Here is a 22545-nt window from a genome sequence, read left to right as displayed (position 1 = left end):
CACTCCAGCACCGTGGGACTTTTTCAGTCCCTCATATTCAGTCTTGGCTCTTGCTACAAAGCCTTTACTCATTGTACGCTTTCCACCTGGGATGCTAATTTCTCCATTATTTGCCTAATTAACTCATCCTTCTAAGCTCTGTATGCATGTCACTTCTTCAGAGAGGCCATTCTGATGAAGTGTGATCTTTGAATTATAGGTGCATAGCTCTGTGTATGTCTCCATAAATGTTGTCATGGTTACAAATTTACAATTAATATTGAGACTATATGATTTATACCTCTTTCCTACCAGACTGTGTGCTTCATGAGGGCAGAGACTCATGACTGTTTTTGCTCTCCATTTTTTTCAGACATCTAGTTTAGTAACTGCATATATGATAAGCACTCAATAAATAATAAATTAAAAAGTTGTGTGTAAAGCTTTGAGGATATGAAAATGAACAAGTCATGGTTCTTATGTTCAAGGAGATCCTAATCTAGAGTATGGAATCTGCCACGTAAATTAAGTGAGAAAAGTCCTAGGAGCCACAAAACTTTTTGGGAATATCAGGATTGTGTGTATCTTACTGTATCTGGGATGATGTATATTATTTGTGTGTGTGTGTGTGTGTGTATACACACAGACATACACACACACACACCTAAGGCAGAACTGGTCATAAAAAAAGTTCTAAGAATATGTATTATTTGAATTGTCTTGAAGGAAGAATGGGATTCAAAAGTGAGTATTCATACCAGCAGCAGCTCTTCTATGTGAAGGGGTAAGTAGAAACAGGTAAAATGATCAACCAGTTAGAGACCAGAGCCAAACCAAGGAAGGAGGGATATTGCTGAAATTTCATGTCAGACAGGACATGAGAAGAATCAAGATGTCAGCAGCAGAAAAATGATAGGAACAAGTCACAAATGGGGTGGAATAAAACAAAACACAGAATTCCTCATGTAACAACTTATTTTTTGTTGTCCAGTGGTTGTATTTCTTTAACCTGTGAAAATTGTTTCACTATTTTTGGTCAAGTTGAAATGTCAAACGTCAAAATTTTCACATTGAAACTAATGGGATTCTTTTATTTAAAGGCTTTCACTTACCAATAAGGGTTTTAGGAATGAGTTAAAAACTAATAAGGAATATTTACACAGCTATCTGGATTTTGGAATTAGACTTCAAGACAGAGTTATTTAAGCAGTCTGTTAGTCACTTGGGTGTATTTTTGGTAACTAAGTCCTACTCCTTTTTTGAACACACTGTGCTCGTGTAACGAAGTCTTCCTCATAGGCTTCCTCATCTTTATGGTCTTAACTATTATTAAGAACATAAAATGCTGTTGATCTTGAAAATGAATCTCATGAGAAATGAATGAATGAATGAATTTCATGAGAAAGTTAACTTATCTTGCGATTCTGCTGTAGGGCTGTAGTCTTAGTTGATTAGCCCACCATCATTGGTTTATTGGTGGTCTCCATAAGTGAGACACGTGGTGCTGGATTTGGTTGGACAGGTAGACAATGCTTCCTGAGTCCTCCAGGTAGACAGTAATGTTAGCAAGAAGCACAAGTGAAGAAATAAGTTTGACAAAAATTCTGAAAAGACCTTTTTTGATTATAGTAGACTTGAGGTGTTGCTCTGGTCTCTAGGTCAACAAAGTATTAGTTACTGGATAACTTAAAAAAAATCCTTTTTCAATTCTGATGAACAAATGATTTCCATTTTTTATATATGATTAAAGACTAAGTATCAATGTCCCTTAACTGGCATGACTTTAGACTTTAATTGGCAGGCTTTAGTTTTTACTGACAACTCTAACACAGTGGCCTGCTAAGAATTCTGGCTGCCGTGTTAGGCTGGGTAATTTGTCAGATGTGACTAGTTGTGCACCCACAGAGACAGCTGGTATTTCTGAAACTTGGGGAAGAAAATTTTGCTATTAAAGCATGATTATTGTTTTAGGCTAATGGTTTTGTTCAACTGCTGTTGTTTATGCCATTTTAAAATGCTATACCAATTTAATTAAAATTTTTTTCCCTTATATTATTTCTTGGTCTTAAATTCTTCAATTGCAAAATGGGGATAAGTAGGCTAACATTCTTAATATTAAAATTTTAAAAAATATTTTGAGATTTGGTTTAAACTTGTACATTCAATTCATGCATATTTTATCTTTGTCACCAAGGCAAGGACAGTAATATTATTTTTCTTACTTTTCACACATCCCTCACATACTTTTTTGGGGAGTCTTAAACTCAGTTTTCCTTTATATTGTTTGGGAAGTGGAGTGAAACAGGAAAGAGAAGTATATATGATAAAAAGGAAAAGACCTGAGACTTTTCTTCAAAACCTTGTTATTTTTTATTCTTGGTTAGACTTCAAATATTTGACAATGTAAAAATTCTTGAATGTTGAGCACTAGTTAATCACATTATTCTGAATGCTGTTTCTCTTGAAATTTATCAAGGCAAAACTACAAAACCAGTTGGCTTCATTATTTATTTATTTATTCTTTTTTTTCTTTTTATAGAACTTCTCTATCCGATATCAACTCTTGAAAGCCTTTTCCATGTTCTAAAAAAGAAAATTGTTATTGAACAGCTTAATTCATATTACTTAGATCGGTATATTTTCATTAAGTAATTGTTATGTATGGTATAGTAAAATGGTATGTGGGTTCGTCACCAGTTGTGGGTTCTGGCCAGCAGAAGTCCCACCGAGACGGAATGAATTACTCAAGACTGGGGAAAAGTCAAGAGAGCGAGAGGGAGTCAGGAGCCAACTCCATGAGCCTCTCAAAGCTCTCATATTTATTGAGTACAGTTGAAGCAGGAATTTAGGGAAGGACAGGGTGGGATCACAATGAGTACAAAGGCTTTGTTTATTGTTGGTGTTTGGCTCAAGGTCAGAAGACCCTTTTTGGTGAATCATAATCGTGTTGAGCCTTTCAGCTTATCAGGGTGGAACGTATGTGAATCAGCTGCTTAACAAGATTTTTCTTGGACTCAGGACTGTGCCTGTCTTATGTTGCCCCTTCAGGGGGTCTTACCAGTCATTGGCTAACCAGCCTTCTCACCTCTGAGTCTGCAGCTTTTTACCATTCCAGCCCAAGGCTGTTTTGGGGATAGAAGACTAACAGCAGGCACGTCCAGCATTTATAGCCAGGGGCCTGGGTCACTGCTAAAACCTCAAGGCAGGTACTAAGCACGTTGTCTTTAAGGAGATAAGTGGCTGGATTGTTACAATTTGTTAACCCAATCATGGGCTCCCACAATGGTATGCCTGCTTTCTCAAATGAGGGATGAGTTTTGACTAGAGGATCTTAAGCTTTTTCACTCGAGTTTCTTCAGTGGCCGAGTATAGTGCGGCTCGTCCCAGTTTCTTGCCTCTAACCCTCCCCATCCTGGTTTGGGGGGATGTGATTCTCTGTGATCCCATGAAATCATGACTTTATTTTGAGGTTTTTACTTTATCTTTAAAACACATGCAAACTTTGAATTCTGTTAAATAATACACCTACTCTGAAATGAACGTGACTTTCTTGGTACAGGAAGAATCACCTGTTTACCGTGTGGGTTTTTTCCCATTCCTTGTACACATTTATGTAGACTTTTATAGGTAGCCTATTCCTCCAGTTTGAAAGCCGATGTGGAAGAGGGCGTCCAAAGAGAACTGACCAGAGAGCTTTTCTCTCTTCTCAGCTCTGATAATTTAGGTCAATGTTTGTCATATTTTTTGTATGTGTTCTGATGCTTTCTTCACAGTCTATTGAGTCTGTGTGTTTAATCAATATGTGTGGAGGTTTATGGACATTTTGTAGAGGCTGGAACATGAGTCTACTGTAAATGCTTTTGATGGTTTATAGTCATTGTATATTTGCTTTTATGACATTGCTGGTTGATGATGTTAAATCCTAAAAAATGATATGAGGTATGACTTCTGTCTTTGAGAAGCTTACAGTAAGAGGAGAGATAGAAATATGAATAGATAATATCAAAGTAATAAGAAATGTGTTGTTAGGAAGAACTGCACGGGGCACCTTGGGAGCATAGTGGAGAGGTGCTCAGCCAAGTCTGGTGTTGCCAGGATGACACTTATGAATTAAACCATAAGGAGTTTCTCCAGAATACACTGAGTATTCATTTTTCACACCAGAGACAGTTCTTTATCCAGTAGTCTATCACCCTTTTATTTGTAAATACTTCTCTCCTGCTGTAGAACAGAAAGTGAGGAAGACAAGAGGTGGATAACACGATATCGTTAGGAGTGGTGGCTGAGGAGCAGAGCTGTGGGAGTAGCATGTCCAAAGGGCTCACCAAGGTGAGGTAATGAGCAGAGGTAGCCCTAGAACTAGAAATGCCCTTTCTTAAGACCCTTTGATTCTCTTTTTGGGAAGAAAATGAACAGATATGTTTCATCCTTATTTCTCTTTTTATATTAGAAGGCATCATGAAAGAAATTTCGGGAGAGTCTTGAAGCATGTGTAGAAATTTGGCAAACAGTCAGAAAGGACAAATGAAGGAGATAGCACCAGTCCGCATGGTATATTCATAGATGACAAGAGGTGAGGTGCATGGGCTATAAAATATGCAAGTGAAGAGGGTGGAGGGTATAGCTCAGGTGGCAGAGTGCATGCTTACCATGCACAAGGTGCTGGGTTCAATCCCCAGTACCTCCTCTGAAAAATAAATGAAAAAGTAAACATAATTACCTCCCCCACCAAGTTAAAAAAAGAAAAAAAAAACCTGCAAAGGAAGAGCTGGCGAGGCAGGAGTGCCTTAGACCTGTGTGCGGTCTGACTGTTGAAGCGGCGCTGCTTACTGGAACTTACAGTGGATAGCTTTCCAGCTGGTACGTGTTGACTGTATTATTTCCCTACCAGGAAACTAAAGATGATATTTTTACCTTTTAATCGCCAGACTGATGTCAACTTTTGATGAATTAGAGAAGAATTAACTTTAACTTTATAAAGCTTAAGGACCTGAAGCATAAACAGCACATAGTTCATTTTATAATATTAGTATTGCATCACTTTCTGATTATAGACATAAAATGTGATTTGGACATAATCCAAAAAAAAGAAGGACAAAGAGAAAAATAATTACCTGTAATCCTATCACCCTGAAATATTGACTCTTTATCACTTTTTTTCTGATACTGAGTGTGATACACATTTGTTGAAAAAGTATCTTCCTGACAAACTCATCCTTTAAAACCTCTTGAGTGTATTTCTTCTGTGAAATCTTTGATTGCCCTGGGGGTGATTTATCATAATAGGTTGATACCATATATCATATATCAACCTATATGGTATATGTATCAGGTATTCGCATGACGACGCATTTATCACTCAGTACTCTAGCAATTTTTCCTCTCTGTCTCTCCCACTTTCCTCTGTCTCTCTCACTGAGTTGTACTTTTCCAAGGCAAAGGCCTTGACATATTTGTGTTCCCTACATGCAGGTACTTACATTCCAGTCTCTCAGTAATTGCTTCCAAATGAATAAATGAATGAATGCATGGTTATCAGTTTATAAATGACAGGATGTCATCTTATGGAGCTCAGGGAAATGGGCTGGCATGTTTTTTCATGTTATTAATTTCATATTTTGGATATTCGTTTGAAAAGTTTTTGTGATTATTAGATAACATTAGACTCAAAGGGGATTATTTTATTGCCTGGAGTAAACCTTAAAAAGTGAAATTAAGATAATTTTACACTTGTAGGAGTTTGGAAAATTTACATAGAAGATATCTGCAAATGCTAAATTTTACAAATGCAAGAGATCAAGATTACTGTAGATTTTAAATACTAATATCTTCAGGCCTCGAACCACGTATTTCTGTTAAAAAAAATTGTCATTGTTGTTTCCATGGTTGCCTGTTTCTTTGTTTTAACTCTTCCTGTTACCCTACAAGGAGGTTGTGGACATAGCTGGTGGAAAAGAGTAAACCTTCATATTTTGGCATAAATAATTATGACTTTTTTAGATGTGGAAAAGCCCATTAAAATAAACTTTGAAACTTACTGAAACATACAGTAATAGAGCTAGAGAAAGCATAGCATTTATTTAGTGTGCTTTATTCACTATAAATGATGAAGGAAATAAAACCCAGAAACGCTGAGTGACTTGCCCAAGGTCACACTAATTTTTAGTGTTAGAGGTAAGTCTAGGGCACAGATCAGAAATCTGCCTAGTTATGGATGCAGTCGCTAGGCGCCCCAGCTGAGGGGAAGCCAAATAGTAATGTTAGAGTCTGTGGGCCTAGGTACCTGTTGCCTCTCTAGTTACCTGTGTCCTCATCTTTAGCTCTCCTGTCCTGTCTTCCTCTCTCCTATCTTATCTTGTCCTATCTTATCTTGTCCTATCTAATCACATCCTAATGCATCACATCCTATTGTAAATCTGCTCATCTCTCTACTTATATATCATCTGTCCATTTAAATAACACTGATTCAGCTGCTATAAAGCGACAGATGTTTTATATATATTATCTCACTGAAATCTCAGAACTCCATTGAGAAAGCTACTGTTGCCTCTGTTTTACATTAAGAGCCTTAAGGCTCAGAGAAGATCAGCAATATGATGGTCCTCTCTAAATGAGCCAGTGGTAGAGCCCCTTGACCCTGACACTCGTGCTCCCATGACTCTTGGATCCTGCAGGTTATTCTCACCCGAGGCAGCTCAGCTGCCAGCCTTCTCCTTCACTTCATTTAGGTCCTTGTTAACATACCACTTCCAGAATGAGGAATTCCTTGAGGACCCTGTTTGCAGTTGAGTTTCCTCCCCCATCCACTTTCCTACCTTAGTTTTTCTCTTTAGCATCCATCACTTTGTATAACTTAGTTATTTATTTGGTTTAATATCTTCCCCATGAAATAGATATATATTTTTTCCTGCTCTGTTCTTTGTTATTCTTTGCACCTAGACCAATGCCTAAACATATAAGTATTTGATGACTTTTTTGTTAAATGCATTAGATAAGCCAAATTTACACAGTCTTCTTAAGTCAACCTGAGGTTTCACTGGGAGAGATCAGACAGCAACATGAAGTTCACACCCTGGGAGCCACAGGTAGATTTTGAAGTCTGGTGGTAGCCAGTGAGAAAAGGATCAGATTGAGAGCAGCTCAGGAATGAATACCTGGAATTAATGCTTTTGGCAGAGCAGATATCTTTGGCTTGCTTTTGTTGGTTCTTAGAAGCATATGGCCAGATGTATTAAATTCTCATAAGGGACGGGGATGGTGTGGCAAGATGGCGAAGCCTAGTTGCTGTCTAGAATGTTGGCTTTGGGGCATCCAAACATTTCCCATTGAGGACCCCAGGAGAGGATGTAAGGATCCCACTGGACCACACTCTACTACTTGGGAGAGGCACTGTGAATGCAATGGTTCTGAAGAATATTGTCTGTCCAGTGACAGAGCACTCCAGGACTAATGAGATATTCCTGCTCTTTGTGCTCATTGGTTGGATTAGTGGAGTTACAGATGGGCCATGAGCAAACTAGAACTAACCTTGCAGATTCTGGTGGCTGCTTTGTGACTTATTGAGATTAGGGCTCTGGAATAGATTTTTTTTTTTTAATTGGATTGTGGAAGCCAGGAGGCCAGATGACGAGGGTCTGAACGGCAAAGTTACAAGTTGTGCAGCAGATTACACATTTGATATTCCAGAGACAAGTTCATTAAAGGCATTATTCCAGTTGACAGAACAGCACTGAATAGAGCTGCCAGATTTGACGCTGTAAAGGAAGCACACCACTCTGGAAATAAATTATACTTTGTATTAACTGAATGATATATTAATCTTTTCCACCATCGAAGCAGGAGAGAGAATGAGTAGTGAATGTCAACGTGGCATTATATGAATACCCATTTGCAGTTCCCACTTCTGTGATATTCATAGGCATGGAATTCAGAACTATTTTGAAAGTTTAACTTGCTGCAATATTTATAACAGCTTTTCTTTTGTGATTGATTTGGTTACAAGAACTTGAGAAGCTTGCAAATTCAAGATCTTTGGGTCACTGAGTATCACAACTTTCCAATATTTAATGGTGTCTCCAGAAAAAGTTATCCTTCGATTTGTTTTATTTTTTTTTCCTGAAGAATTTGAGAAAAATAAGACACCTGCAGCTAAAGAGTTGTCACAGCCCCCTACGGTGGGAGATTGTAACTAACACAGGATTGCAAGTCATTCTGACCTGAGCTTTTACACTGAGCAGCTGTGTGACATGGGGCAGGCTGTAGAACATCTCTGAGCCTCATTTCCGTCATCTGGAAAATGACAACACTAAATCCCTTTGCCGAGATGTTATGAAGAGAAATGAAAGACCGTATATCCAAGTATTTAGCACTGTGCACGCAGTTAGTTGATTTTCTTTTTCTTCTTTCCTCTTTTGGGAGAAGAGAGAGGGAAAAATCCCAAGACTAATCACACTCTGTTTCTGGATTCTCTTCTCAACAAGTATTTGAACTGGTGGACTTATTTTTAAAAGAGCAAAGATCTTGTGAAGAAGAAACAGAACTGATGGGTTGTGTCTTTGGTTCTTTTATCCAGCTTATTGCTGCCTCCCAGAATGAAACCAACTAATTATTAATTAATTAATTAATTAATTAATTAATTAATTATTAATTAATTAATAATTTCTGCAGCTGGAGTTTAAGAACCGCTCCACAGACAGATGTTTTAACTTGGAAGCCTGAGGGTGGATGGTCTTGAGCTTCCTTCGCTCTGGACACTTCCCCTACCGGACACTTCTGGTCTCCTTCTTTGTGTTGTGTGAGTGCATGTTTGCCTCTTTTACCAGAAGTGAAGCTCCTTTATGACGGCGCCCCTCTGTATCACAGTCCCAACACCTAGCTCAGAGCCTGGCACTTAGTAGGTGCTTAAAATGGTGGTTAAGGAAACAAACAAGATGAAAACATCAGGTGGAGGGGGCAGCGATCCTTCCCACCTCTCATTCAGGATGGCGGACGTGGTGGGAGAAATGGTGTCATTGGGCATGGGGCAGTATCACCAGCTGCATGTATTAAGCACGTACTTACTGGGTGCTAGGTACTAGGCCAGACATTTTCATTTACACTGTGTAATACTTCTGATGGCCCTATGCGGTAGATACTCTTGTTCCCTGTTCCTAGGTGAAAAAACAAGGCTCAGAAGTTTCACACATCTTCCCAAATTTCACAGCTAGTGAACGGCGAGCTAGAGCTCCAAAGCCCATGTCGTGACCCCTGCATCTGAGAACTGGTGACCTGCAGGGTGTGCTCAGCGCACTGTCAGGGTCTCTTGGAGGCTATTAGGGAAAGCTGCCGACCGCAAAGAACTAGGTTCATAGACTTACTTTGAAGGGGAGAGCGCCATCTTGACAGCTTCAGTAGTGGCTCCAAAGAGAGAAGTTACAGAAAGGGGCTTAGAGGGTTGTTTTTTCTTTTGTTTTGAATTTTTAATTGTGGCAAAGAATGCGTAACATAAAACGGACCATTTTAACCGTTTTTAAGTGTTCATAGTGTTAAGTACACTCACATTGTTGTGCAACAGGTATCCAGAACTTTTTCATCTTGTAAAACTAAAACTCTGTACTCACTAAACAACAACTCCCATTGCTTCTCCTGCCAGGCCCTGGTAACCGCCATTCTCCTTTCTGTTTGTATGAATTTGGCTGCTCTGGATACTTCAAATAAGTGGAAACACACAGCATTTGTCTTTTTATGACTGGCTTATTTCATTTAGCATAATGTCCGTAAGATTCATTCATGTTGTATCATGTGACAGAATTCCCTTCCTTTTTAAGGTTGAATCATATTCCATTGTATGTATATTCACAGTGTGTTTATTCATTCACCTGTAGATGGGCAGTTGGGTTGGGTTACTTCTTGGCTATGTGAGTAGTGCTGCTATGAACATGTGTGTGCACATATCTCTTCAAATCCCTGCTTTCGGGGTTTTTTTTCAATATATACCCAAAACTGAGATTTCTGGATCATATGGTAATTCTGTTTTTAATTTTTTGAGAAACCACCATACTGTTTTCCATAGTGGTTGCACCATTTTGCATTCCCACCAACAGAGCACATCCTCACCATTATTTGTTACTTTCTGTTTTTTGTTAGTAGCCATCCTAATTGGTGTTGTGGGTGTTATGTCTTAGTGGTTTTGATTTGAATTTCTCTAATGATTAGAAATGGGGTTTAGAGAATTTTAGAGGCTGGAGTTAGTCATGGAGTAGTTTCAGGGTATAAACTAATAAGTATATTTTGGTGTTCTAGGCAGGGTTAGAATTTGTAAACTAGGTAAGTTGCTGAAAGAGTTAGAGATCTTACCTTGGGAATGTATGAGTCTTCAGGAATTTGCTGTCAAAACAGTTTGTGATCTTTTGGGAGAATATTTGGGTATAAATGAATTGGTGTTAAAACAATTTGCGTGTAGGTAGTTTCTGCTGCACATCATAGCTTGGTATGCAAGCCATGTTTGTCTTGCAATTTGTGGTTTCTATTTGGTTCTTCTCTTTGCCAGGGTCACTTTCTCAATGCCTCACGTGATGCTTTGTACAGTAACAGGCAGCCTAGTGCCTGTCTTGCTGGGCTCCTACTGTTAAAGTTAACTAACGTAACAAACAACATAGTTCTTGACGCAGTGCCTGGTGTGCAGTAAGTGGTGATTAAATAGCAGTTAAGTTATAGTGGTCGTAACAATGCAGTAGTAGTAGTAGATGTGTAAAGCAGTACTGGGGAGATAAAGATGGTCTCTTATCTGTTTTTTCTGAATTCTATACTTCCAGCCAACCCCATTACCACCACCCTGGTGTAGGAACTCATCACCTCTACCTTTGATCATTAGTTCCCTCCTCCACTCTATCTGATCACAATACCACTGACAGAATGAGCTGCCTAAACCCGAGTTGCAGCCAGTCACTCTTCTAGTGGCTCTCCCTTGACCTCAGGATGAAATCTTGCCTCCTTTACATTCTGCCTTCCTTGCTCAGACCTCTGCCCAGCTCTCCAGCTTCATCTCCTACAACTCCTTGACACAGTATTTGTTCTTCAGAGCTCTCAAATGCTTTAGTGTCTTATAAATCTCCTGTTGTATTATTTCCCTTAAATTTTGATTTGTACACGCTTCTTTAAAAGGTATCCTATTCATACTTTCTCTTTGGGGTTCAATTCTTTTTTTTTCCTTCTGTACCCCTCTCCTTTTTCCACCTTGCCTTCCCTCCACCCCACTTTCAACCCCTGCTGTAATAGCATCATATTAACAACTTAGGAAGTATCCTTTTGAATTTTTTCCATGCTCATATTATGTTATATAATCACACACACATCTATCTATCTGCATACATATTCTTGTTTATACGTGTTACTGTGTGTCTTCAATCTCTAGTGTCATTTCCTGCCAAACTTAAGACCTCCTAAACATCTCTGAGCCATAATTTTAGAGGAGAAATTTGGCTAGAACATCACTATTTCACCAAGGTCACCTCCTTGCCCTGTCAGTTACTGAACTGAAGGGCCCAGTATTTGCAAGAGCTTGATGTTTTTAATTTGAAATTCCCATTGTCATTTCTGTCGCCTTAGACTGGAGTGTTAAGAAGAGGTCACTGGCAAATTACTGACTCTAGATGAACAATTTGCTGTTAATTAAAAAGCCTGATGAAACTCTCTGGGAAATGAACTCATTCAAATGGGAGATAATTTCAGCTTGTCCACTGAGGACATTTTCTCTCCATTTTTCCTTCACCTAGTACATAAAATTTTTATTAAGTCTTGTGATATAAATTGAATTTGACAGAAGCAAAAATTCTTTTTTTATTCAGACCATAAAATTATGTTGTCTGAGTTAACATTGTGTTTTCCCTTCAGAAAAATAATGAGTGCCACTTTCCCTAGAGTGGTTGTCTGGTGGCAGTGGAGGATGGAGCAAAATTACTCCCTGCTGGAGTTTCAGAATGGAGAGGAAACATCATATCATTAAATGCTCAGGGGATTCTAAGTGGGAAGGTCAAGGTTCAGGCTCAGTTCTCTTAGCAGCTGGATGACCTTGGATAAATATCTGAAACTTGGCTGTGAAAAGAATGCCAATCCCTGCTCTGTACTGGCTCTTCTAAGGATCAAATGAAGTAATGGTGGTGAAGACGTTAAATAACTGCAAAGTGTGGCGTGAACATACGTCATTGTCAACAGTAATGCCTCCTGCTGCTGATGGCAGTGTGAGGAATGATTTCTTACCTGACAGTTGGCTAGGTAGATCCACCAGCCAATGATGGTGGTCATGGGCCAGAATGTCTTTAGACTGGAAATTTAAGCCTAACCACTCCCTTCTTTACTCAAAACTCTCCAATATAAAATGAGGACATGGAGAACGAGAATGGTGAAGAACATTGACCAAAGCCACACAGCTCGTTAGTGGCAGAAATCAGGACTGGATACTCTACTTCCTGTCCAGTATTCTTTCCAAAACACCCTGCTTCCAACTTTATTAAATAAATGCTAGTAGTCTATCTTGACATGATCAGTTAGTTAGAAAAGAAGAAGTGGGAAGAGGTTGGAAGTTGCTTAACCTGTGTCCTTCCCATTTATCCCTGGATGCTCCTATTTGCATATTGTGTGAGGTGTCATAAAGGAGAACTTTGAATTGAAATGAAATGCCAAATTCTCAGACACAGAGTCATGCTACCTCACATCTCCCTCTGTACCCTGAGCTGTGTTGGTGATTAAGTAACAAAACAGGTCAATAATTGCAGGGCGTATTGGAACAATGTTTCCCAAGTAGAATTCTAGGGAAGATACTCCAATAAACAAGATATTTGCTGCATTGATACACCACCTTTTGGAGATTCATAATGTACACCAGCATCTTAAATCTTCTAACCAATGTCACAGCAAAGAAAATTTGCTTAGTTTTATTTAAAGGTTAAACTGACAAATTTGTTTGTGCAGAGATGTTTTCTCCCCTTGAAACATCTACTGTTGTCCCCTAATTCTTTGTCTTCCACCTAAAAAGAAAGGAATATCATTGCAGGCCAGTGTCTCTCTCCATATGAAAGGGACCTGCACACTGATGTCCTTGCCAACCCCTGCCCACCTTGTGCAGCCCTGGGTAGAGCAGACAAGGGCTGCTATGGTTTGTTGAGCTTTAGAGAGTTCTCAGGCAGGATGAGGGGAAGAATTCAGTGCCAGGGTGAACTTAAAAACCATTGACCAGATGCAAATGCAGGCATCTCTGCAGATGCCAGAGTGAACAGATGACTACAGGCAAAAAACCAGATTATATTGTCTACATCTCGGTGAATCTCCGTGTGGACAGACTATGCTGAGGTCCATATTCTGTTTGCCTCCAATGCCTTCATTTGAAAAACCCTTACCCAGTCCTCCCATACTTTAGATGCAGCTCGAAAGATTGGGAGAAGTCCTAAATTGCCATTCAAATCCTAAATTCATTAGAGGAAAAATAAGAAGAACTGGACCAAAGACATGCTTCACCTTCAGTCAGATGGGGGATTGAGAGAAAAGTCAAGTTCAGAAGTGGAAAAGTAAAGTAATTTTTTGGCATCCCTGAATTTGTGGACTGTAAAAATATTGTTACCTCCTATAAATTTCACATTAGGATCTTTTGGTACCACTACACCTGCTCCCACAGTTCCAGAAAATTGGTCATTTAATTAATACATTTAAAATTTTGACATCTATTCTGAACGTTATTCTATTTATATAATTTATATAAGGTAGGGTCCTTTTCAAGTTGTTCCCACACCAGCAATGCACAAAAAACATACTGTGCTAGATGCTCAACTGGGGATAGAAGTTGACTGTACTATATTGCTCAGTGAGGAAATTCAGAGAGGGAATCACTTTCACACTAGGAAAAAAGAGCATTGGATTTGTCTAGTAGAAATAGAATGAATTAATGTAATAATAATGATAATAATAATAATAGTAAGAAGTTAAGAAAAATGAACAGGTTGATAAGACCTAGTAGAAAAACAGATAAAAACAAAGCTGGCAGGATGTCTTACATTCTTTAAACTGTGTGAATGAAGGGAACAAGATCCCAGAGTCTGACTAACTCGAGTTAAGAATTCCATACTCCCTGAATTGCCATACACCATGCCTCATTGACCCTGGGTCCTCCAACTTCTAATAATAATATTGTAGTTTTAGTTAGCAGAAATAAAATGAATTGTTAGTAAATCTGAAAAAGAAAAGGAATGTAGATGTATTATAAAACTTTTGTGGAGGGAGAACCCAAACAAGAATGCTGGAAGGATAGTAGACTACATGAAAGCATTTTTCTGCAAAACCCAAAGCACATATACCTCACTCCTGCAGGTGGCAACCCTCTTAGACTTCTTTCCCCGCCCCTTCCTACTGGCCAGAAGTGTTCAATCAATAGTACTAAGTGGAGGAGAAGTTAGCAATGTGCGTGCTCCACCGTGGGACACAGAGGAGGGAATATTGAATGCGAGTTCAGAGCGGCTTCATGGAGTTGGTGGCACTTTATGTTTGAGTCCTAAAGAATGAGTAGGCATCCTCTGTCTTACTATCGGGGGATTGAGGGAAGAAAGAGAAAACTCCTTAAGGAGGAAACACAGTTTTTGCAAAGACATGGAAGTGAGAAGTGCAGGGTACGTTTGAGGACCTGCAACTCTTTGGAAAAGTTAGGGTATAGGCTCTCCCAAGCAGAGGGGGATGAAGTATGTTTGAGATCATGGCACGCCTTGCATGCTGGTGCAGAGCAGCTGGTGCTTACAAGACGAGCATTCCATTGAGGAAAAATGAATAGATTTAACTAGCTTTTAATATTTGCACATGCAAACCATATTGTAACCCCAAATGATAAAATCTCAAATTCATTGTCTACACCTTTCATTGCAAACATAAAAGAACAGTATTCATCTCAGGTTTAAAAAAAACCTGGAAGGTATACAGGAAATGCATTTAAATTTTAAAGAAATCAATATGAGCTCTTCAATTGGTGTAGGCAATTCAAATTAAGTTCCAGCTGAAACAAATGAAATCAATTATATATAACAGCTAACTTTACAGAGTATCCTCTCCTGTTTTTAGGTAATACAGGACCCATCAGGGTCTTCCACTCAGCACTTGACTGCCAGTAGGGAACATTTCTTCTGTTCTGAAAAATTTGCATGGTCAAGCCAGAGTTTATGATCTTTCTTTTTTCTTTTGTCTTTTCTTTTTCTTTTTTTTCTTTTTTTCACTTAAAGTACAGTCAGTTACAATGTGTCAGTTTCTGGTGTACAGCATAATGTCCCAGTCATGCATATATATACATGTATTTGTTTTCATATTCTTTTTCATTAAAGATTATTACAAGATACTGAATTTAGTTACCTGTGCTACACATAATACACTTTTCTTTTAAAAATATTTTTATATATAGTGGCTGATATTTGCAAGTCTCAGACTCTCAAATTTATCCCTTCCCACCCCATTTCCATTGGTAACCATAAGATTGTTTATTATGTCTGCGAGTCTGTTTTTGTTTTGTAGATTAATTAATTAGTATCCTTTTTTTTTTCTTTTTTTCAGACTCTACATGTGAGTGTTAACATATGGTATTTTTCTTTCTCATTCTGACTTACTTCACTTAGAATGATGATCTCTAGGTCCATCCATGTTGCTGCAAATGGTATTATCTTATTCTTTTTTATGACTGAGTAGTATTCCCTTGTATAAATATACCATAACTTCCTTATCTAGTCATCTATTGATAGACATTGAGGTTGTTTCCACGTCTTGGCTATTGTATATAGTGCTGCTATGAACATTGGGATGCATGTATCTTTTCAAATTAGAGTTCCCTCTGGATATATACCCAGGAGGGGGATTGCTGGATCATATGGTAAGTCTGTTTTTAGTTTTTTGAGGAATGTCCATACTGTTTTCCATAATGGCTGCACCAAACTACATTCCCACCAACAATGTAGGAGGGTTCCCTTTTCTCCACACCATCTCCAGCATTTATCATTTGTGGACTTTTGAATGATGGCCATTCTGACTGATGTGAGGTGATACCTCATTGTAGTTTTGATTTGCATTTCTCTGATAAGTGATATTGAGCATTTTTTCATGTGCCTATTGGCCATTTGTTATGTCTTAGTTGGAGAATTGCTCTTTTAGGTCTTCTGCCCATTTTTGGATTGGATTTATTTTTTTCTTATTAAGTTGTATGAGCTGTTGATATATTCTGGAAATTAAACCCTTGTCAGTCACATCATTTGAAAATATTATCTCCCATTACGTAGGTTTTGTTTTGCTTATGGTTTCCTTTGCTGTGCAAATACTTATAAGTTTAATTAGGTCCCATTTGTTAATTTTTGTTTTTATTTCTATTGCCTGAGTAGACTGCCCTAGGAGAACATTGCTGAGATTCATGTCAGAGAATGTTTTGCCTATGTTTTCTTCTAAGAGGTTTATACATAAGTCTTGTCTTATATTTATGTCTTTAAACCATTTTGAGTTTATTTTTATGTATGGCGTGAGGGAGTGTCTAACTTCATTGATTTACATGCAGCTGTCCAGTTTTCCTGACACCACTTGCCGAGGAGACTGTCTTTTCTCCATTGTATATTCTTGCCTCCTTTGTCAAAGATTAATTTACTGCAGGTCTGTGGATTTATTTCTGGGCTCTCTATTCTGTTAAGATCCTAAATGTATAGCCCCAGTCATCTCGCTTAGCTTTGCTTGGTGGACTTTATGTTTCATTGTGTTGATCTGTGTTCCAAAATGAAAGGCGTACTAGTTTCCTGTTGCCACTGTAACAAATAGTGGCTTAAAACAACACAAACATATTCTCTTTCAATTGAGATCAGAAGTCTGAAATCAGTTTCACTGGATTAAAAGCCACTTTGTAGGTGGAACTCGAGGTGCTATAAGGGAGAATGTGTTTCCTTGCCTTTTTAAGCTTCCAGGCTTTGTGCTTTTACTTGTGATTCCTTCCCCCATTTTCAGAGCACAGCACTCCGATCTCTGCTTCTGCCGTCACGTTACCAGCTCCTCCTGCATAGTCTAATCTAGCTGTCTCTCTCCTATAAGGACATTTAAGATTACACTTAGGGTATACCTGGACAATCTGGATTCATCTCATCTCATGATCCTTAATTTAATCACATCTAAAAATTCCTTCTTGCCTTATATCATAAAATTCACATATTCTAGGGATTAGGACCTGGACATAGTTGAGAGTACGATTAAGGCATTATTATAGGAAATGACTCAGAATCACCAAGTTCTTGAATTGAAAGTTTGCTTAAATTGCTAGCACCATGTTGGAAGACCATACTCTAGGCCACTAACCAGATGAATGTTTCTTTATCTGTACCCTGTTCTTCTGATCTTACAACCTCAGCAGAGTCACCTCTTTTTTTTTTTTTTTAGCTGTCTTCTCTTGACTGCATCTTAGTGATAATTGTTCAGCTCCCTCCACTTACATCTATTAAAAAAGACAATATACCTGAAGTTTCTTTGAAGTTAATTTGTCCAGGAAAAAATAATGGATATTGAATACAATTTAACCACATTATTTCTTTAATGTTCACAGGAACCTAATGGAATAGGTTTTATTAGCATCAGCGTGTAAATAAGGAAACCAAGGCTAAAAGAATTATGTACCCAAAGTCACACAGGAATGTCTGTCAAAGTTGAAAGCATGTTATCTTTTCACTGCACTGTGCTGCTAAACACTGCAGGGAGACAGGGAGTTAGAATGTTACTATAGGGAAAGTTATGCTGTTGTAGAGATATTGCTAAGCTTTCTTGGTCTGTCTTCCAGAGTCCCTTAGGCAGTTAATGTGCCACTGGGAGGGAGCAGAGGTACAGAGAGGTTTAGAGAGTTTTAATAACCTTCCCAGGGTCATACAGAGACTGCTGGAAAATGCATCCAGTTGTTTTAATCAATGACAACTAAAGTTCCAGGATTATTTTTTAAAAAAATAACTACCATTTTAATTCTCAAGCAGAGAGTAAAGACAGGAGTATCTTCCACAGTTAGGTGTCAAGCTATGGGCTTTTACTACCATTGTGATCCCTTAATAATGATGGAAGAGAACCAATTTCATGTTTTGATGAGGAAATTTCAACGATACTCCTTAGCTATGGGGAAATCTGGAGTCTAGGAAAAATCTTTTTAAGGGAATTTGACTATTTATAAAATATGAATCAACGGAAAAAGGAGGATATATGAAGGTCAGTTTAATACTGAATACTTTTCATACTCACATTTAGTGAACAGCTCTGAATGTGCCAGCAAGACCCTGCACTGGATACTTTGTGTGGTGGATCTCATTCTCACAGCGACCTAACAGAAAAGTACTCTTAGCTCCATTTTTTAAAAATAAACTTTATGTTTTAGAGTAGTTATATGTTCTTAGCACAACTGGGCAGAAAGTTCTGAGACTTGCCCCCATGCATGCACAGCCTCCCCCACAGTTAAGGTTCTGCACTACAGAGACACATTTGTTACAGTTCATGAACCTACATGGATACATCATTAACACACCAAGTCCATTGTTTTGTTTACATTAGGGTTCACTCTTGGTGCTGTAAATCCTGTGGGCTTTGACAAATGAATGACACGTATCTACCATGATAATATCATACAGAGGAGTTTCATGGCCCTGAAATCCTCTGTGCTCTGCTTCCTAGACCCTGTCTCTGTAATTTTACCTTTTCCAGAGTATTATCTAGTTGGAATCATACACTTTGTAGCCTTTTCAAATTGGATTCTTTCACCTAGTAATATGCATTTAAATTGACTCCATATCTTTTCATGGCTTAATAGCTTATTTCTTTTTCTGGTGGTGGGGCAGAGGGAAGGAGGTAATTAGGTTTGTTTGTTTATTTATTGATTGATTGATTGAAGGTACTGGGGATTGAACCCAGGAACTCATGCATGCTAGGCATACACTCTACCACTGAGCTATACCCCCCTATCCCCCCATAGGTCATTTCTTTTTAGTGCTGAATAATACTTCATTGTCGGGAGGTACCGCAGTTTTTTATCCATTTACCTATTGAAGGATATCTTGGTTGCATCCAAGTTTTGACAATTATGAATAAAGTTACTAAACACATTTATGTGCAGATTTTTGTGTGGACATAAGTTTTCAGCTAATTTGGGTAAATACCAAGAAGTACACTTGCTATTATCATACGGTAAAAGTGTGCTTAATTTTGTAAGGAATCGACAAACTGGTCTTGTAAAGTGGCTATACCATTTTACATTCCCACCAGCAACAAATTAGAGTCTTTGCTGCTTCACATCCTCACCAGCATTTGGTATTGCCAGCGTCTTGGATTTTAGCTGTTCTAATCTTACATGGTGGTATCTCACAGTTTTTAAAATTTGTAACTTCCTAATGACAGGCTGTTGAACATCTTTTCAAATAAAAACTTGACATCTATACATCTTTGTGAGGTGTCAGGCATTTTGCCCATTTTTAATTGGGTTGTTCATTTTCTAATTGTTGAATTTTAAGAGCTCTTTGTATATTTTGGATAACAGCCCTCTATCAGATGTCTTTGGCAAATATTTTTCTCCCAGTCTGTGGTGTATTCTCATTCCCTTGACATTGTCTTTCACAGAGCAGAAGTTTTTAATTTTATTAAAGCCCAGATTATCAATTCTTTTTTTAATGGATCATGCATTTGCTGTTGTATCTAAAAAGTCATTGCCTTGTCCAAGGTCATCTACATTTTCTCTTATGCTATCTCCTAGGAGTTTAAAATTTTTGCATTTTATATTTAGATCTGTGATCCATTTTGAGTTAATTTTTGTGAAAGTTGTAAAATCTGTGTCTGGGGTTTTTGGGTGTTTTTGTTTTGTTTTTTGTTGTTGTTTTTGTTTTATTCCTATTTATTTATTTAGCATGTGAACTTACAGTTTGCCCAATACTAGTTGTTGAAAAGACTATCTTTACTCCATTTTGAGTTTGTTGCTTTGTCAAAGATCACTCTACTGTATCAGAAGATGACAGAAGTTGAGGAGGATATTGAAGGTTTTTATCTTGGATGAGTGCTGGATTTGTTGAATGCTTTTTCTGTATCTGTTATGATCATGTGATTTTTCTTCTGTTGTCTTTTGATATGACATTGATTACATTGATTTTCAAATGTTGAATCAGCCTTGCATAACTGAGGTAAATCCTACTTGGTCTTTTTATATACATTGTTGGATTTTAGTTACTAATAGTAGAAGCTTGGATCGTTAATTTTAGACCTTTCTTTTTTCTAATATATACTTTGAATACTGTGAGTTTCCCTCTAAGCACTGCTTTCACTGCATCTCATACACTGTATTCTCATTTTCATTTAGTTCAAAATATTTCTTAATTTTTCTTGCGATTTCATCTTTGACTCCTGTTGTTGAGAAGTGTTTGATCTCCAAGTATTTTGGGATTTTCCAGTTACCTTTCTGTTACTGATTTCTAGTTTAATTCTACTGTAGTCTGAGAGTATATATTGTCTGATTGCTATTCTTGTAAATTTGCTAAGAATGTCGTCTTTTGGTGATGTTCCATGTAAGCTTGAGAAGAATGTATATTTTGCTATTGTTGGCCTATGGAATAGTCTGCAGATGTCAATTATACCTAGTTGATTGAAGGTGCTGTGGAGTTCATCTATATCTTTACTGATTTTCTGACTGATGAATCTGTCCATTTCTGATAGAAGGTGACATTTCCATAGTGGATTCATCTATTTCTCCTTGCAGTTCTATTAGTTTTTGCCTCATGTATTTTGATGCTTTGTTAAGCACATACATGTTAACATTGTTGTATCTTTTTGGAGAATTAACCCCCTTTATCAATATGTGGTGCCTTTCTTTATCCCTGATGCCTTTCTTTGCTCTGAAGGGTGCTTTATCTGAAATTAATATAGCTACTCTAGCTTTCTTCTGATTCGTGGTCACATTGTATGTCTTTCTTCATCTCTTTACTTTTAATCTATATGCATCCTTATATTTAACGTGAGTTCCCTGTAGACAACATGTGGTTGGGTCTTATTTTTTGATCCACTCTGACAATCTTTGTCTTTCAATTGGTGTATTAGGATCATTGACATTTAAAGTGATTACTGATAAAATTGAATTAACATCACCATATTTATTACTGTTCTCTATCTACTGCTCTTGTTCTTGGTTCCTATTTTGTTTTCCACTTTTTTTTGGTTCTTTTTGTGGTTTTAATTGAGCATTTTATATAATTTTGTTTTCTCTTTTTTCTTTGTATGTCAATTATACTTTTTCTTTTCTTTTTTTAGTGGTTACTGTAGAGTTTGCAAAATACATTTACAAGTAATTCAAGTTCACTTTCAATAAATAATGCTATACTGCTTCACAAGTAGTACACGTATAGTACAATAGCACAATATTTCTAATTCTTCCCTTCTGTTCCTTATATCGTTGCTGTCATTCATTTCACTTATACATAACCCTGTATCTATATACATATACTAATACATTGTTGCTGCTCTTATTTTGAACAAAGTATTATCTGTCACATCAATTAAAAATAAAAAAGTTCTTATTTTATCTTCACTTAATCCTTCTTCAGTGCTCTTCCTTTCTTTATGTACATTCAAATTTCTGAACTATGTCATTTTTCTTCTTGCTGAAGACCCTCTTAACATTTTCTGCAAGGCAGTTCCACTGGCAACAAATTCCTCCAAATTTTATTTATCTGAGAAAGATTTCATTTCTCTTTCACTTCTGAAGGATAATTTCACAGGATACATAATTCTAGGTTGTTTTTTCTCTCAAAACTTTAAATATTTCACTTCAGTTTTCTTGCTTGCATGGTTTCTGAGGAGAAATCGGATGTAATTCTTTACTCCACTATAGACAAGGTGTTTTTCCTCTTTGGCTTCTCCCAAGATTTTTTTTTTCTTTATCTTAGATTTTCTGCAGTTTGACTACAATGAGCTTAGTTGTAGTTTTTTTTGTTTTGTTTCATTTTTGCATTAGCTCTATTGGGTGTTTTTTATCTTCTTGATCTATAATTTGCTGTCTGGCATTAATTTGGGAGAAATTCAGTCATTATTGCTTCAAATATTTGTTCTGTGTCTTTCTTTCCCATTATGGATATGTTACACCTTTTATATTTGTCCCCAGATTTTGTAATACTCTGTTTTTTTTTTTCTCAGCCTTTTAAAATTTGCTTTTCTGTTTCGGAAGTATCCATTGACATATTCTCAAGGTAGAGACTCTTTTCTCTGCCATGCGCAGTCTACTAATGAGCCCATCAAAGTCATTCTTTATTTCTGTTACAGTGTTTTTGATCTCCAGAATTTTTTGATTCGTCTTAGAATTTCCATTTCTCTGCTTTGTACTGCCTGCGCGTTACTGCACTTTGTCTGCTTTGTATGTTAGAGCCATTAGTATATTAATCATAGTTGTTTTAAATTCCTGGTTTAGTAATTCCAGCATCCCTGCCATATCTCTGTCTTGCTCTGATGCTTGCTCTTTCTCTTTAAACTATGCCTTTTAGTGTGCTTTGTAATTTTTTATTGAAAGCTGAGCACAATGTACTGGGTGAAAGGAAG

The sequence above is a fragment of the Camelus bactrianus genome, chromosome 10, assembly GCF_048773025.1.
Source record: "Camelus bactrianus isolate YW-2024 breed Bactrian camel chromosome 10, ASM4877302v1, whole genome shotgun sequence".
NCBI lineage: Eukaryota > Metazoa > Chordata > Mammalia > Artiodactyla > Camelidae > Camelus > Camelus bactrianus.
Note: the sequence above shows the minus strand (reverse complement) of the source record.